The following is a 9,964-nucleotide window of genomic DNA, read 5'->3' as shown; positions in this document are numbered from 1 at the left end:
AGAGCAACAAAATTATTACTGGAGTGGGCAGCAAGCCTTATGAGGAAGGCTGAAAGAATTAGAATTATTTAGTCTAGAGAACAGAAGACTGAGGCAGGATTTGGTAAGTCTTCAAACATCTGAAGGGAGATTACAAAGAGGATAGAGATGAGTTTTTCTGTGTGGCCATAGGGGACAGGACTAGGAACAATGGCCTCAAGCTTCAGCAGGTTGGAGAATAGTAGGAACTTTGGGTATCTATACACATGCTCTGGGGTGGGAGGGGGGAGTTTTAATTAGAGCAGTGCCTGAACAGCTGCTCTAATTAAAATGCCTCAGTGTCGCATGTATTCAGCATCCCGCATTTCAAAATGGCCATGGGGGTGCTTTAACTAACGCTTGTTCACTGAGTTTTAGTTAAAGTGCCCCTGCCACTATTTTGAAACATAGAATGCTGAATACATGTGATACTTCAGCAGCCTGGGGCACATGTATAGGCACCCTTTCTGACTATGAGGGTGGTCAGCGTTGGAACAGGCTACCTAGAGAAATTGTAGAATCTCCATCTTTGGAAATGTTCAAAAGCAGGTTAGGTAGATACTTATTGGTGACTGGTGCCTCAGTCTGCGGGGGCACCTGCAGAAGCTGCTGGCAGTGCTGGCGATGGGGACAGAGCTGGTGAGCATCTGCAAACACCACTGTTGGTGGCGGGGACACCCCTGTCAGGGGGGCACATGTCCCCCCATGTCCCCCCTATGCATTGCCTATGGCTGGGGTAGTTTAGTCAAAAAATCCTGCCTTAAGCAGGGGGCTAGACTACATGACCTTATGAGGTCTGTTCCAGCCCTATTTTCCTATGAACCTAAGAGTTTGGTCTCAGATCACTATTCTGACCCATCCAAGGAGCTTCTTGACAGCTTAGCAGTTGACAGTATAGTGGTACATAGGCATGGTCTCAACAAAGACTAGGCTTGTATTTGGGCGTCTCATAAATTATGTACAGTTTCAGAAAGAAAAGTTTATGACATGATACACTTGCATCTTTTCTGACACTTCATCATAACAAGCCTATTGGCCTATCCTTCCCACATGTGCAAGCCCATCCTGAGAGTCTCTTCTTCTTACTTTTGATGTCAAAAGGTCCTTGAGGTTTCACTAGAACCAAACCTAAAAATCCACTCGATTTCTTTTGACACTGAGTCTCTGGGCAGTTCTGTTTATCAGGAAGACCATGTCTAAATGGTTGTCTAATTGCATTTCACATATGCCATGTCAAGGCTCACTAAATTCTAGACAACACTGCCATTGGAGCCTGCCTCAGGGAGGTTTCCGACCCTGACAGCTGCAAAGCAACTCTGCAGTCCTCTGTGCATATTCACAAAACATTGATGTTTAGAATTATCCTACAGGAGAGAAATCCCATGTTTGAATTCTGTGCTTGAGCACTTGTTTCAAAAGTAGTGTAGGCCAAACCCTCCCAGATTATCCCTCTGGGATAGCCCTAATTTGTTGAATGATATATTTTTTATTTGGTGTCTTTTTCTGTAGCCTTTGCTGTTTTTAGTTTTTGACTGCACTTCATATGCACTGGGTTCTTTCCGGACACTTGAACTGGAATGGTTCTTGTTCACAATTTAAAGGAGGACAGATAAGTAGATAAAATATTTTTACCTAAAAGATACATTTCCAAAACAGTTGAGTTATCTGCGCAAAACAGAATGAGTTGTAGAAGGAAATATTGTCCATACTGGCTGCCTTTCCTGGTAAAGTCGGTCGCATTGATTTACTGAAAATAACACAAAACTAGGAAGGAAGATTTTTATTGCTATTATCCTACTTCCCTCTTCTCATTTACATAATAATTGTCTAGATATCTATCATATGAGAAAAGGCGATATTGCGATAGGACCGTGCTTCATGAAGGATTTAAATATCACTCCAAAGACACAACTGGCTAATTAGAATAATGATTTGAACAATTAGCATTGAAAGTCATGGTATAATTTTTATAATTATTAAGCATTGTAGTTCACAATTAAATTACAAAGCATTCTAAATGTGCCTTACCTTTTTGAAAATTCACTTGAAAAATGTTTATTAAACCATAAAAAGATAAAGCTACAACACTTGGGCCTCTAAAGTGATTGACAAGATTTCTGTTTTTATTAGATGGAACCTGCCAAGTAATTTAGCTTCCAGAACTGTTTTCTGGGTTTCTTTAATGATTCAGTAATAGGGAACCTGTACATAATGTTATATGTTTTAATGTTATGTAACAAAATTAATATAAATGTTTAAGGGTTCACCGATATATCGGTTGGCTATCCGATCATCACCGATAAAAGGAGAAATTACATTATTGGCTATTGGCTTTTTTTGGTCATTGTAGCCAATAATTACAGCTGCACAGCCAGAGCACCCTGGGGAGCACAGTCCAGTCCTCATGCCCCATTGCTGGCACAAGCCTGCAGTAGTCGCAGGTCCCAGCAAGTAGTGGGAGAGGGATGGGGTGCCAGGGTGCGGTCACAGTGCCACACTCAGCAACAAAGGGACCATTACCGGCTTCTGCTGCTGTTGCTGCTGCCACTCCGTAGCAACACCATGCATGCGCGCGGAGGGGGCTGAACACCGGAGCTGCCATGGAGACATTGGGCTGCACACAGATGGGGTAAGGCGCTGCACGAGGGACATTCTGCTATGCTAGGTACCAGGAGCCTTTGCAAAAGTGGCTTTTCCCCTGTGACTGTGGGAGCTCGGCTGCACAAGGCCCACCGGTGCTGAGGCAGTAGCGTGCTCTGGGGCTCCCAACATGCCCAGTGCTGCAATCCACACGAGGGTCTGCCCTGCCCACCTTGCTATGGGCAAGGGGTGACGTGCATGGGAATAAGGTGGTCACCACCTTCCTCATAAAGGGCCAGAGCAGACAGGAGGCGTGTGTGTGTGTGTGTGTGTGTGTGTTATAAATGCAAAAACAAACAAAAAAGATTCATTTATGTCTGTAGTTTAAAATGCCTTGCATTATTACTAAATTTCAGTTATCAGATTGGCCAATATGAATGGTTAATCATCAGCTATTGGTATCCGCCAAGAAAATCTTTATCAGTGCACCCCTATAAATGTTTACCCTTTGCTTAAATTAAAGCAGTTATGTTTGCACCACAACATTACTCTGTGTAGAATTTCCCTTGCATATATTTAGTTCTCTTGCCTCTTTTTTTCTTTATTTTTTTTATAAATAGTGTTATAATTAGGATTTAGTCAGACAACTAGCCTAGAAAGTACATTTTAAGTAAAAAGGATTTCAAAATATTAGCGATCACACCGTACTTGTGTTCTTACAATAGTCAGCAATAGCCTAATTAGCAGTTTGTATCAATATGTAAATGAGATGTAGAAAGGTATTCAAATTATTGTGCATGGACTCTTCATCTTATTCAATCCAGATGAGGACAATTTTTTTACAGAGGTTTCCATTGCTGTGAGACCATAAATGTGAGAATTTGAGCCACTTGTAGTCAGGGATTTCACTCACCTGTCCTTCTGACATTTGGCTTTTTCTTCCATATCATTCAAACACATGTGGCTGCAAGGGCAAGACATTTCCATTCATAATATGTTGTCTGGTGTTCAGGAAATACATGCAGTAATATATTCTCCTCAGAGATAACAAGGTTGACATTTGGGATGATCCTGGAACTGATACAAGGACCAAAAGATTTATACGTTTTTCCAAACCTGTCTGTCCCACATAGCAATAATATATACAGCTATCAGTATTCTCCATCATTCTTCTTTTATCAAATTAGTAGTTCTTGGGTGCATCTACACATGAAATTAAGGCTCTGGAGCTGTTTGAGCTGGAGTAAACCACTCCCAGGCTCAGCGTCTACACGTGTGCTGGGGCAGAGCAAGCCCAGGCTGGCATGGAAGACAGTTGTTATGTCCATGACATTTAACAAAGTTTCTTCTGACCCATAATATAACAATATCCCCTATCCTGTGGGATAAAAAGGCATGTGTTCAGGGAATGAAGGACTATGTCATAATACATATGCAGAAGTGGGCTGAATAACATTGTGCAGGTAATTTTTATTTCTGTATTCCCTAACTTTTGAGTGATGGACTTTACAAACAACCATAATAATGAATTTTTAACATGCCTGTATGCAACTTCCTATGTTTAAAAAAACAAACAAAAAACTAGACATTTTGGCACAATATAAACACATGGGTCATTTGGGTTTACAACCTTTAAATACACTGCACAGATGCTTGCTACTTGAGATAACAGAGGAAGTGATAGCAGTTGCAGGTGGTTGTTTTCTATCTGGTTGTCATTCTCTATAGGAACCAGCACTAGAAGAGAATGAAATACTTTGCCAGGGGTGTTCACAGACATGTTCTGATAGCAGGGCACTGGTGAGACTCAGGAATATTGGATTTCTTTCCAAGATCTGAAAGGATATCCTTCTGGGTAAATTCTTCTGTGTGCGCCTGACTCATTCTGGCCCATTCCCTCTCACTTATCCTGGTCCCAGTCCTGTCTCTGTTTAATTTCTGGTTCCTTGTCCTGGTTCAGTTCTATTTACAGAGATCCTGTCTCCATATCTCTGGCTTATCATCACAGTCCAAATCTCTTTGTGTAACCATGACTCAAAGGCAACCCCTCCCCAATTTCCAGTCCCTGCCTCCAGGCACATAGACACTAGAGCATTTCAAAGAAAAGATCACCAGAATGTTTTTTATTGCACATGTTAGAAATACACCCAGTCTTAATGTAAAGATTTTAAATATTTTTCCAGTGGTAAATCCCTAAAAAAAACACACACAAAACAGACAAATAATGCTCCCCCTTCCCACCAAAAAAAAAAATTCCAGTCTGAATTTGTGGGATGTTGCTTGTAGCGGTGTTGGTCTAAAGACATAGGCAGACAAGGTTCTTTGGGTAGATATGTTGTCTTTTATTAGATGTGATATCTTTTATTAGTCTGAATTTGTGGAGCTCTATCTTACAGCTACTGCCTTTGCTAGTTTAAAAACCCTTTACCCCAAGAAATCTTTTGCTATCTCATCATCACCATCATCGGCAATCCCTCACAGTTGAGAATAATTGTCGTCCACGATTGTCTTATCTGTGTGCCCAAAGATGGCTGACAAGGCCTATCTGGGATCAAAAGACTGTTGCAGCTTGGGCACGTTTCCATGCAGGGTGGATGGCTCTGGGTTCTTGATTCAGTCTGCGACACCCTGTTTCTGATGCTCCTGTTTTTCCATCTCCCGTTGATGTCCATCAACAAACTCTTAATGAGCAGTCCTCAGCTCCAGGTGAGACTCTGGAGACCGCTGAGTATTTCCCGTACCTCAGAAGCCCTCTTTCACAGAAGGCTGACATCAACCAAGAAATCCAACATCACCTCACATGTGCAAGCGCTGGGTGTTTGAAGATCACGGCATCAGACCCGAAACCGGTATCATGGTTTAGAAAGCAGTCATGAGCCCCACCTTATTGTACGGAGCTGAAATGTGGACAACATTCAGGAGAGACCTCAAGTCACTGGAGAAGTACTATCAAAACAACTTGTGGAAGATCCTTTGAATCCAGTGGGTAGACAGATGCACCAACAGTAGTATCCTCTTGCAAGCATACAACACAGGCATTGAAGCGATAATCATCTAACGTGAACTTTGCTCAGCTGGCAGCATCATTTGCATGTCTGACTCCAGACTCCCAAAGCAAGTTTTATTCTTCCAGATCAGTCAAAGCGTATGCTCAAAAGGAGGGCAGAGAAAGCACTTCGAAGACATCCTTAAGACCAACTTGCCCCCACCCCACCCATGGGTCATGCTGGCTTCCCCACCCCTCATGGGTCATGCCTGCCCTGGCCACACCACCCCTTCTATGGGTTACACCTGCCCCACCCCACACCCTTTGCAAGTTGCACAGGCCCCCTCATCACCTGCAGGTTGCACCGGTCCCACCTGCCCTGCCTGCGGGTTGCACAGGGCCTACCCACCCCACCCGCAGGTTCTGCCGGTCCTGCCCACTGCACCCTGTGGGTCATGACTGCCCCCCAACTCTCATGGGTCATGCCTCCCCCACCACCAGACCCCTGATACTCTCCAGCCTGCTGGACCCCCAACCCCCTACTCGCCGCCCATCTTGACTTACCCGATACTGGGTAGACGTTTTGTTCTGATTTAACCTCCCTGTAATGCCCCCGAATGTCTATACTTAGCCTTATAGACTTAAGTCTCTTCATTGTTTCAAACTGGCAGTAGGTAGCTGTCACAGACCTTTTCCTTCTAAGAAACTTCTTCAGTTATGTCCTGCAAGTAAGTTACCCAGTGGAAACAGAGGCCCAGCAGGGCACTTCTTCTTCTTTTCACCCCCACCCCCCATACCCAGGGCCAGGAGCCAGGTTAATCACCCAGCCATGCCTCCTCCTTGGCCAGCAGGCCAGCTGAGGAGGGAGTGGGGGGGAAACACCCCCAGCACCCAGCTCCAGACCCCCAGCCTGCCAGCAGAGGAGGCATGGCTAGGTGACTGCCTCGGCTCCTGGCTTGGAGTGGGGGAGTAAAGCCCTCACTGTGAGCTTCCCTGCAGCTGGCAGCTGGGGCAATCACCTGGCCATGCCCCTCCTCAGCCAGCAGGCTGGCTGAAGGGAAACCAGCAGTGGTGGCTTTACTTTCTACACCTTAGCTGGGAGCTAGGGCGATTATCTAACCATGCCCCCTCCTTGGCTGGACGGAGTGAGGGGGGAAAATGGTTCCCCTCCACCTGGACTCTGGACCCCCAGCCTGGTTGAAGGTGGGGGGAGCCCAAAGTGGGGGTTTTACTCCCCGCACCAGAGCCAGGAGCTGGGGCAATCACCTGGCCACGTCCCCTCCCTGGATGGCGGGCAGGCTGAGGAGACAGTTGTGGGGGAAATGCCCCTCCCAGCTCTGGACCTCCAGCCAGGCTGTGCCCAGCATGGAGGGAAACCCGCAGTGGAAGCTTTACTCGCCCCACCCCAGCTGGGAGCCAGGCTGATTCTTGGCTGGCTGGCTTCCAGCTGCCAGGGATGGAAAAGCTCCCCCCACTCCACCTACAGCTGGGGGTGGGGCTGCCCTGCTTTGCTAGAGCAGAGAGCACAGTCTAGGGCCCAGCATCCTGGGATGCTGGAGGACTGTGAGTTAAGTTGAATCAGGAGGGGATCTGGGACAGACGTTCCATAAACTGGTTTGACCTAAATCAGTTAAGCCTGGTACTACATTCAACCAGGTTTATTTTAAATCCATTTCAGCCATTTTAAGAGTAGTGTAAGTGCACTGAACTTCTGTTCTGTTACAGGTTTAAGCCAGTTCCTGATCACTTACACTGGTTTATGTGTAACTTCTGTCCGTAGCCTTTAAGTATTTCCTTATTGCAGAAAATGTCCAATATTACACTTCTCATTCCAACCTAAATTATTTATTTATTTTGGAACTTTGAATTTTCCCATGGAATAGAAAAGCTAATTTGCGAACAGCTCAATTCTGAAATAACTCAGATTCTATGTGATAGTTTTTGAGGTCTGAAGTCTCTGCCTATTAGGATTGCTTAACATTTATAAAGCTAAGCAGATTCATAAGACTTTGCAGGATCAAAACCCTAAGCTAATACGACACATCTAAGAGTCTGGCTGGCTTAGTCCCAAGCTCTTGCTTGTTATACAACCCAGTGCACAGGTGTCAGCAGGGAATTAGCAGTTTGCTTACTTGTAAATAATAAGGCCTCTGTATCCTGCTACAAAGCACTTTATCAGTTTATGTGATATAATTTCTTGCTGCTACAATCAGGAATTGTATCCCAAAAAAGATCTCACACATTGTGTATCTGACATTTGTGCAAATGAATTTGGCTTATGTGCTTTTATAAAATGTAAACAATCAATACACTGTACTTTTAAAAAATAGTTTTGTTTCTGGATCCAGCTAGATAAACACAAGGCTGGGCAGCAAAACTGTATGTACATAGTATTGTCAATTTCATTTTCCAGCTTTCAAGCATTATGGGTAGTACAAATCAAATTATTGGTCAAATTACAGGGCACAGAATTGTCTGCCTGCACTTCTAGAATTAAATTATGTTTGTTATTTTGGATTTTTATTCTTGTCTGTATCCTAATGGATTTCTATCAATTGCTGCAAATCTTATTTAAAAATATATTTATTTCAGATTGACATAAAACCCCACTTATCTTTTATATCATTATTCACTTCAGTTTTATAGATGAATTGTAGGATGCCGCTATTTAAAAACAGGTCTAATTGTATCACAACAACAGGGAGCAACAAAAAATTGAGTAGTTTTATAAACAGTGAATACAACATAGGAAAAAGTGGAATAGCACTATTTTTATGGGTTTAGCACAATACAACTTTTTTAACAGAAAGAGGTGATGAATACTTTTTAAGCCAAATCAAATTTACAAAATAGGATGGATACCGGAGAGACCGATATGAAAAAAATCTACCATCATTATATTCCTAATTCTGAAAACAACTAAGCAGGTACTTAATTTTGACTATGCAAATAGTTCAATTTATATTAACCAAACTGAATATGTGAGTAAAATTAAGGCAAGTCCTAAAATGCTTGCAGCATGATCACCCATATCACTATTGTTTACCATAATGTATGAAACTTCATTGAGTGATGATTTGCATGCAACTCCTGCTGTTTATTTGTAACCTTTATCAAAGTGAAAAAAAATTGTTGCAGTAGCAATGGTTTATTTTGTGGTGATAATATAACATCCTTCCATCTCACTTTTCACTGGCTTCTTCAGGCGAATTTGAGAACATTTGTAAATTTATTATGAAGAAAACTGAATTGTTTGAGACTAGCAGCGTTTGAAGGAAAAATATAGTTTGCCATCAGCACAAACTTTCACTTTCCAGACCATGAAATGGTTCATGTTTCTCTGGAATCCACAAAATTCATCAGTGAGAATCAGAGGTGTCCCACAACAGTTTGTGCTTAAGCCACCCATTTAAAATATCATAATTAGGATAATTAGCAGGTTCACAGTAAAAGGCAGCAAGCAGCATTAGAAAAGAAAGGGGAAAAAAAGAGAGAATTAAGCTGAAAATCTCAGCTTAATGAGAAATGTTCAGAAAAACTTGTTCGGTGTCATCTTCACCTTTCTTCACTTATTTAATTTGTTCCTTTTTTATATCTGAAAGATACTGGTATGAAAGATCTTTCAATTTCAGCCATGAACGTTTACATTGGCAACGTGTAGGGGGTGCACGCGGGTGAGCTCTCCGTGCACCCCCGGGAAGCGCCAGCCGCAACATTGGAAGTGCACATCTGGTTTCGCCGCTGGGTCCGCGATCGGCCGCGGGCCCCCCTGGCAATCGGGTGCCCCCCCAGACTCGGGAGGCACCCCGAGGAACGTTTATTAAGTTTCCCTTTCTGCTAATGGGGGCAACTGTTTTCCAGACACTATTTGAAGAATCAAGCTGAGTGTTTCCTTTTAATTGGCCTGGTGCTAAGACCCTCCCCTTCCAGCCCAAAGGTCTCAGTGATCCCCCTCCTGAAGCAAAAAGGGAGCAAAGAAATAGGCCGGAGTGGGTTGAAGTAAGCAGCCCTCTCGGGTCAGGGGTCTCCCCGCCCTTACAAAGGAATGAACCGGGTGTTGTTTGAAGACTTCGCGGAGGCCTGGCAAACTCCGCGCGGTTCGTATCCACAGTCACCTCAGCAGAGGGGTTTGCCTCGGGCAGCAGGCAGCCCTCCTTCCCTGCCCTGCCTCCACTAGTCCCCTTCCCCCCCTGCCTCCACTAGTCCCCTGTCCTTTGTAGCCTCTGAACACGCTCGTAAACAAAACAAGGAAGCTGCGGAGCGATGAGGTGCGGTGCGGTGCGGTGCGGCTCCCCCCCGCTCGCAGGCTGCGAGGGCCGCGGGCAGACGGGGGTTTGGAGGGGCGGGGTGGGGCGCGGCTCTGCCTGGGGAGGGCTCGCG

The 9,964-nt window shown here is 44.3% G+C and overlaps 1 protein-coding gene across 6 annotated transcripts in view; it reads left to right on the top strand.

Moving 5' to 3' along the window:
- Positions 1–9,208: 9,208 nt before the first annotated feature.
- Positions 9,209–9,964, top strand: part of LRRC27 (leucine rich repeat containing 27) — an 81,726-nt gene continuing 80,970 nt past the window's right edge. For 2 of the 6 annotated variants that reach the window (XM_025208826.1, XM_025208823.1), the window contains exon 1: positions 9,209–9,681. The gene's annotated coding sequence lies outside the window, so the exon portion shown is untranslated. Of the gene's footprint in view, positions 9,682–9,793; positions 9,853–9,964 lie in introns of those variants that run through there. The other 4 variants (XM_006027582.3, XM_006027581.3, XM_025208825.1 and 1 more) reach the window with 3 other exon arrangements.

The sequence above is a fragment of the Alligator sinensis genome, unplaced genomic scaffold, assembly GCF_000455745.1.
Source record: "Alligator sinensis unplaced genomic scaffold, ASM45574v1 scaffold195_2, whole genome shotgun sequence".
Taxonomy (NCBI): Eukaryota; Metazoa; Chordata; order Crocodylia; family Alligatoridae; genus Alligator; species Alligator sinensis.
The sequence above is the reverse complement of the archived record's forward strand: the minus strand, read 5'-3'. Positions and strand labels throughout refer to the sequence as shown.